Here is a 7000-nt window from a genome sequence, read left to right on the forward strand (position 1 = left end):
CATAATTTGCATCTATGACCCTCTATAGCAGTGGTTCTCAACTCCTGATGTTTTGGCCTTCAACACCCAGGTATCCTAATAGCTGGTAAACTGGCTGGGATTTCTGGGAGTTTGGCTGCATAAATTCCATTCCTTACTGTAATTATGTTTGAATAGGAATCAAAAGAAGGACGTCTACCTTTCAAGATCCTGTGGTTCGGCACACTTCTGCCTGGAAAAATGTCCCCACAGGACACTGTAACACTTATGCCATGGACGATCACTCATAGCCAAATATGATCATCTTTCAGAGGTAGAGTCTTGGCGATGAGTCTGTAAATGACTGTGAAGACCTATTCTCGATCCACATGGCCTCTCACATTGCATAAACATATAGAAATTTATACTGTCATCCCTGGGCCCCTCTGAGTCAAATGTTTTGAAAAGGGTCAGGATTTACCTGGATACCTGGATAGGTTATCCCTAATCCAAAATGCTTGGAACCACAAGTTTTTTGGATAATTTATTTGGATTTTGGAATACCTGTATTTGCATATGCATACCCAATTAAATATTTTTGAGATAGGACTCAAGTCTAAATACAAAATTCATTTATGTTTCATGTACATCTTATATACATAGTTGGTAGATAATCTTATCCCAGAAGCTGAGTTGCTGAATTTGCTGATCGAAAGGTCGGCGATTCGAATCCAGGAAGTGGAGTGAGCTCTCGCTGTTAGCCTCAGCTTCTACCAACTTAGCAGTTCAAAATCATGCAAACCTGAGTAAATCAGTAAGTACTGCTTCTGCAGGAAGGTAATGGTGTTCCATGCAGTCATGCCGACCGCATGCCCTTGCAGGTGTCTATAGGCAATGCCAGCTCTTCAGCTTATAAATGGAGATGAGAACCAACCCCCCAGGGTCGGACACGAATAGACTTAATATCAAGGGAAAACCTTTACCTTTAGGTAATCTTATACACAGTATTTTAATAATTCTGCAAATGAAACAAATTTTGTGTACACTGAACTATCCAAAAGCAAAGGTGCCATCATCCCAGCCACCCACATGGAGAAGTTTGGAGAATTAGATAAGAGATGTTCAGCCTGTTCATGAAAACATTCCTTCTCAAAAACAATAAAATAAAAACTACAGAGCTCTCCACAATCTAGAAGAAAATTAGAGCCAGGGTCAGCCCAAGATATGACAGTGCCTTAGCCAAAACAACAAAAGACAAACTAAATCTCACCAAGGAAATGTGCCCCAGGTCTTCTAGTACATACAAGCATGGGCGGAGGGAGATGCAGCATCCCCAATAGAATGACAAAGTAAGTAAGTGTGTGCTGCACTTTTAAGACCTCCCAAATCTGCCTCACTTCGCTTAATGGCAGGGCTAGCCCTCACAGCAACTTATTTTAAAATAGTCATAATACATGCTAAGTGAAGTTTCTAGTAAAGACTGTTACCTCTAGCTTTTGGGCGTGTAGCAAAAACCATTTTGGTCACATTGTCACCAATCTATCCTCACACACACCCTTAATCAATATTTCTGGAAATAAAGTAAACTTTCCCTCACCAAAACCTACAGCTTCTGCCAAACAGCAAGCTTTGATATGACTTTCCACAGCCATCTGAATTACTGAGCGTACAGCTCCCCTCTACATGTCTTATAGTAAATCCTTGTAGACCTGTGTCGAAAATGAGACTTTGTCACTTACCATGAGATGGGGCAATTTAACCACTGACTCTCTCGGTGTTTTGAACTACAACTCCTACACTCCATGAGCAATGATCATGCTGGGTGGAGCTGGTAGCTCAAAAAAAAAAAACCAACTTCACTTGGAGGGACCACAACTTACCAATCACTTTCATTGAAGAGTTTATATTCATAGGCACATCATAGTTTCCAATCCTATGTTGTATGTGTCTCATGCTCTGCTTTCTGACCAGAAAACTAGAGTAGATAGCATACTGCACTAGTTTTCCTACCAGAAGACTTTCTCCATCTGCTAACGTTAACACATGCTGTATGCACCCCAAAAGTTTGAACATCACAATATAGGAAATACTGGAATAAAGCCATTTTGTTGTCTATTCTTGTTATTCCCCCACATCTCATTCCTTTTGCTTCAGAGATGTTGAGGTCTGTTGATTAAAGCTAAGCAAGTGGGGTTTATATATCTTTGGAATGCCCAGGGTGGGAGAAAGAACTCTTGTCTGTTTGCAGCAAGAGTGAATGTTGCAATTGGCCAGCTTGATTAGCATTGAATGGCCTTGCAGCTTCAAAGTTTGGCTGCTTCCTGCCCTAGGGAATCCTTTGTTGGGAGGTCTAGCTGGCCCTGATTGTTTCTTGTTTAGAATTTCCTTTCTCTGAAAATTGTTCATTTACTGTCCTGTTTTCTTTATTTAAAAAGCTCTAAAATCAGGACAGTAAATCAAGAGCAACATTCAGAAAACAGGGGAATTCCAGACAAGAAACAATGTGGGCGAAACGTCAGGAGAGAATTCTTCTGGAACATGGCCATACAGACCGGAAAACTCACAGCAACCCACTGTTCGAGTTTCCTCAGAATGTGACTAACTACAATCCACCTCACAAGTGAAAGATCCCCTTAACAAAAACAGTAATCAAGAAAAAAAATATCATGGGATATTATCCAAAAATACAAGCAAAAGAAAGCAGAACTGCCAAGGTACACTACACTCTCAGCTAATAGATGGGTGGATAAACAACTGTATGCCAGAAGGTAGTTTGACTCCCTGTTAGCATTTAGAGCACCCACACACATCAGTGCTAGAAACATCAAAAGGGAAATCTCTCTTGGAGTCTTCCAGCCTTATGTCCTTTAAGCCATAGTGACAGACAGATCCAAGAGTCTTTTTAACAAGGGGGGGGGGGGGGAGGGAGAGCCTAAGAAAAATCATACAGAAAGATTCTCATCCTATTTGGATAAAGTGACACAAACCAGCTATACAATCATCAGGTTTCCTATATATGTAAGATATTGATATAGCCATGGAATGTAGAAGAAATAACTTGTAGCAAGGATGAAATACACAAACATGCATACAAATGCATGAAAAGAAATGTCTCAGAATAGAAAATTATAAGATATAGTCCATATGGAATTACTTGGTGACACAGAAGAATATTTTTGAACTAGGGGATAAATGCCATGTTCTAGATCAGCTGTCACATTTTAGAACAAAGGGCAATTCCTTAACACATCGGAGTGTTATACAAACCAATTCTGAACACAACTGTGTGGGATGGAGAAACAACTCTCCTGGCCAATACCACTATCTTCCTAGATCTTATTTAAAGCACAAAGGATTCCTTAGGATCGTGACTCACAAACATACTGAGACTGTTCTAACCTTCTCCCTTCCCTCCTCTTCCCAAAGCAGGCTTGGAGGCTAAACATGCCCCTTCCAAGCAATCCGTTTCACACTGCAGAGTCTATTAATCATACAAGCCAATCTGAAAGAGGGAAAAGTTTTAGTCAGAAGGAACGACAGGCACGCACGCACGATTCAAGCAAAAAGCAGCAGCTATTTTAAAACCCTGAATAATTTACTTAAATACCAGCAAAGTTACCCACCACCCACCTCACTTTTCTCAATCCAACTTGCAAGTGGAATATTCTCTTTTGTTGTTGTTGCCTCATAGGTTGGACAGGAAAGCAAGTCTTGCAGAACAATGTTAGCAGCTACATCTCATCAATTGGATGGAGCTCCCGGTGGTCCGAAAGGTCAGCGATTTGAATCCAAGGAGCGGGGTGAGCTCCCGTCTGTCAGCTCCAGCTCCCCATGTGGGGACATGAGAGAAGCCTCCCATAGGATGGTAAAACATTAAACATCCCCTGGGCAACATCCTTGCAGACTGACAATTCTCTCACACCAGGTAAAACATCAAAACATCTGGGCGTCCCCTGGGCAACATCCTTGCAGATAACCAATTCTGTCACACCAGAAGCAACTTGCAGTTTTTGTAGTCGTTCCTGACACAAAAAAATCAACTAGATGCCCTAAGATCTGTAGCCCTTATCTTACAAAAAAAAAAAACCTCCCTCAATTCCATTTTCTAATCAGACCTTAGGGGGAAAGAGTTTCTGCCATACCCTCTGTACAAACTTCAGACTCATTCAGATAGATTTTCTGCCTGCAGCTCAATACATTTTATGCCGTGAAAGTGAGCGGGGTGTCTATTTAAAAGTCAAACTGGAGGGAAGAATATTTTCAAAAGATGAAGAATAAGCATAATTATTTGGAGCAGAGGTCTGATTTCGCCCTGGAAGAAAGTAAGGAGAAATCAAACGTTGAATTCAAGAGAGTAAATAAAGAACGACATTCAGAAATACAGGGGAATTCCAGGCATGAAACAACCAGGGCCAGCAAACACCTCCCAACAAAAGATTCCCCCAGGCAGTAGGCAGCCAGGCTTTTAAGCTGAAAGGCTTTTCAATGCTAATCAAGGTGATTAATTGCAACACCCACACTTGCCTCAAACAGACAAAGAGTTCTTTCTCCCACTCTGGGACTTCCACAGATATATAAACATCACTTGCTAAGTTTCCAACAGACCTCACAATCTCTGAGGATGCCTGCCATAGGTGTGGGCAAAACGTCAGGAGAGAGTGCTTCCGGAACATGGCCATGCATTCCGGAAAACTCACAGCAACACAATGATTCGGCCATGAAAGTCTTCGACAACACATAAGCGTAATGATTTGGAACAGAGGTCTGATGAAAGAAAATAAGGAGAAATCAAATGCTGAGACCCCACATGCTCTGAAACTGATAAGAGGTGGGAAAGCAAGAACAGTGTTCCTTGTGGATTTTAAAAGTCAGGAGCTGGATATTAAATCCATGGATCTCCCTTCTTTCACCCCAGTCTTTCCCACTAGCCCTCCAAATCCGGTGTTGGGGGACACACACTTTCTTTTGCTGCAGCGCTGGAACCAATAACGCTGCCAGCCTCTTTCTCACACACTTGTTATGAAGAGCGACACAAAAGCGACCCAAACAATGCAGCAAGTGGAAGAAGAGCTGGAAACGGGGAACTTTGTCTTCTGATAAGGCAGAGAAAAGGGGCGCGGGTCTTGGCTGGAAGTGGTGCTCTTTCCCCCCTCTCCCGCTTTCTCTCCCCTCCGATTTCCCCCCAATGCCTGCAACCAGGGAGCCAAGCAAGCAAGCAAGCAAGAGCCTTCTTTCTCCCCGCTCCCCTCTCCCCTCCGCTTTTGATCTCCATCAGGACGTGAGCAGAAAGTGAATGGGCCACCCCGACCACAAAGGCACATTACCATCGGAACAAAAAGGAAACGGGGGGGGGGAGAATGGAGAAGGAAAAGGAAAAAAAAAGGGGGGGGGATACCAATACCTTTCGCCTCCCTCCAAGACCTCTATTTGGGCTCCTTAAGACCAAATGCAGGGAGAATGGGGTTTCAATGCAAACTGGGACCCACAAAGCCAGCCTTTTTGCTGGAGTTTCGACCCACAAACAACAACAAAAAATCCACCAACCCGGGAGAACAGTGCAGTGGAAAGGTGGGGGGGGGGGGGCATTAACCCTAAACGATACAGAGGGGGAGAAAGGAGAGAGAGAGAACAGAGCTTTCCTTGTGTTGTCGAGCTTCCATATATATATATAAATCTTCTTAGCTACGCCTCCCAACAAAGGATTCCCTAGGGCAGGAAGCAGTCAAGCTTTGAAGCTGCAAGGCCATTCAATGCTAATCAAGCTGGCCAATTGCAACATTCACCCTTGTCTCAAACAGACAAGAGTTCTTTCTTCCACCCTGGGCCTTCCACAGATATATAAACCCACTTGCCTAGTTTCCAACAGACCTCATAACCTCTGAGGATGCCTGAAACAGATGCAGGCGAAACGTCAGGAGGGAATGCTTCTGGACCATCGCCATACAGTCCGGAAAACTCACAGCAACCCAGAACGGGGGGGAGAAAGGGGAGAGCAGGGCTTTTCTTGTCTTGCCGACCTTCCACAGAGATAGATAGATAGATAGATAGATAGATAGATAGATAGATAGATAGATAGATAGATAGATAGATAGATAAAAACCCCACTTGCCTAGTTTCCAACAGACCTCACAACCTCTGAGGATGCCTGCCATAGGTGTGGGCGAAACCTCAGGAGGGAATGCTTCCGGACCATCGCCATACAAACTCACAGCAACCCGGAGCTTTTCTTCTTCCTCCCAGACCCTTTTGCAAGCGCGGCTCCAGCAACAAAAGCCCCTTCCTTGGCGCCTCGAGGCAGCGTTGCTTTCCTCCTCCTCCTCTAAGCCCCAAAAACCCAAGTTCCCAAACTTTTTCAAATCGGGAGAGGGAAGCACAAAGGCTCTGCTCTGCCTTACCGCATCTCTGCTGAATCCGCGGGCGGGTTGCAAAGAAAGAAGAAGGATTATCCGAAGGAGAGGATGCAAAGAGAAGTCCAAGAAGGGCGGGAAAAGGCGGAGAAGCCCAGAAGGCAGAAAGCCTTGCAGAAAGCGACCGCCGCTTGTGGCAGCAAGAGTTGGGTCCTTCTCCTGCTCCTCCTGGTTTCCCTCCTTCTTCTCTCTCTTCTTCTTCTTCTCCTTTCCCTTCCCTCCTATCAGAAACGCCCCAGCCTCCTTTTCCCCTTCGCCTTCTTCATCCGGAGGGGAGGAGACCCAGGCGGGGAGGGGAAAAAAAACAAAGAAAGGAGGCGGACGCGAAGCAAAGAGTCCGTCTGGCAGCCCTCCGGGTGCCAGCCACGCACCTCTCCGGAGCGAACCTTGGCGTCTACACAGGCACAGCCTCCTCTACAAAACAGGACCGTGAGAGAGAGACGCGTGGCGTCTACACAGGCACAGCTTCCTCTCAGGATTGAGAGACTCGGCTTTGGAGGGGAAAAGACAGGCAGCCAGCCTACTTGGCACAAAGCATTGCAAGACGGTCTTCTAGCTCCTTTTCTCGCCGCTGGGATCCTTTTGTTCCTTCCTCCATCAGTTCTGCTTGGTTTGGGGTTTTTTGGTCCAATTGT

The 7000-nt window shown here is 44.8% G+C and overlaps 1 protein-coding gene across 9 annotated transcripts in view; it reads right to left on the reverse strand.

Moving 5' to 3' along the window:
• Positions 1–6490, reverse strand: part of sema5b (semaphorin 5B) — a 583141-nt gene extending 576651 nt beyond the window's left edge. For 8 of the 9 annotated variants that reach the window (XM_062971530.1, XM_062971492.1, XM_062971628.1 and 5 more), the window contains exon 1: positions 6354–6490. The gene's annotated coding sequence lies outside the window, so the exon portion shown is untranslated. Of the gene's footprint in view, positions 1–5359; positions 5382–6353 lie in introns of those variants that run through there. The other variant, XM_062971330.1, reaches the window with a different exon arrangement.
• Between the last annotated feature and the right edge of the window lie 510 nt (positions 6491–7000).

Source organism: Anolis carolinensis, chromosome 1 (assembly GCF_035594765.1).
Source record: "Anolis carolinensis isolate JA03-04 chromosome 1, rAnoCar3.1.pri, whole genome shotgun sequence".
NCBI classification, from domain to species: Eukaryota; Metazoa; Chordata; class Lepidosauria; order Squamata; family Dactyloidae; genus Anolis; species Anolis carolinensis.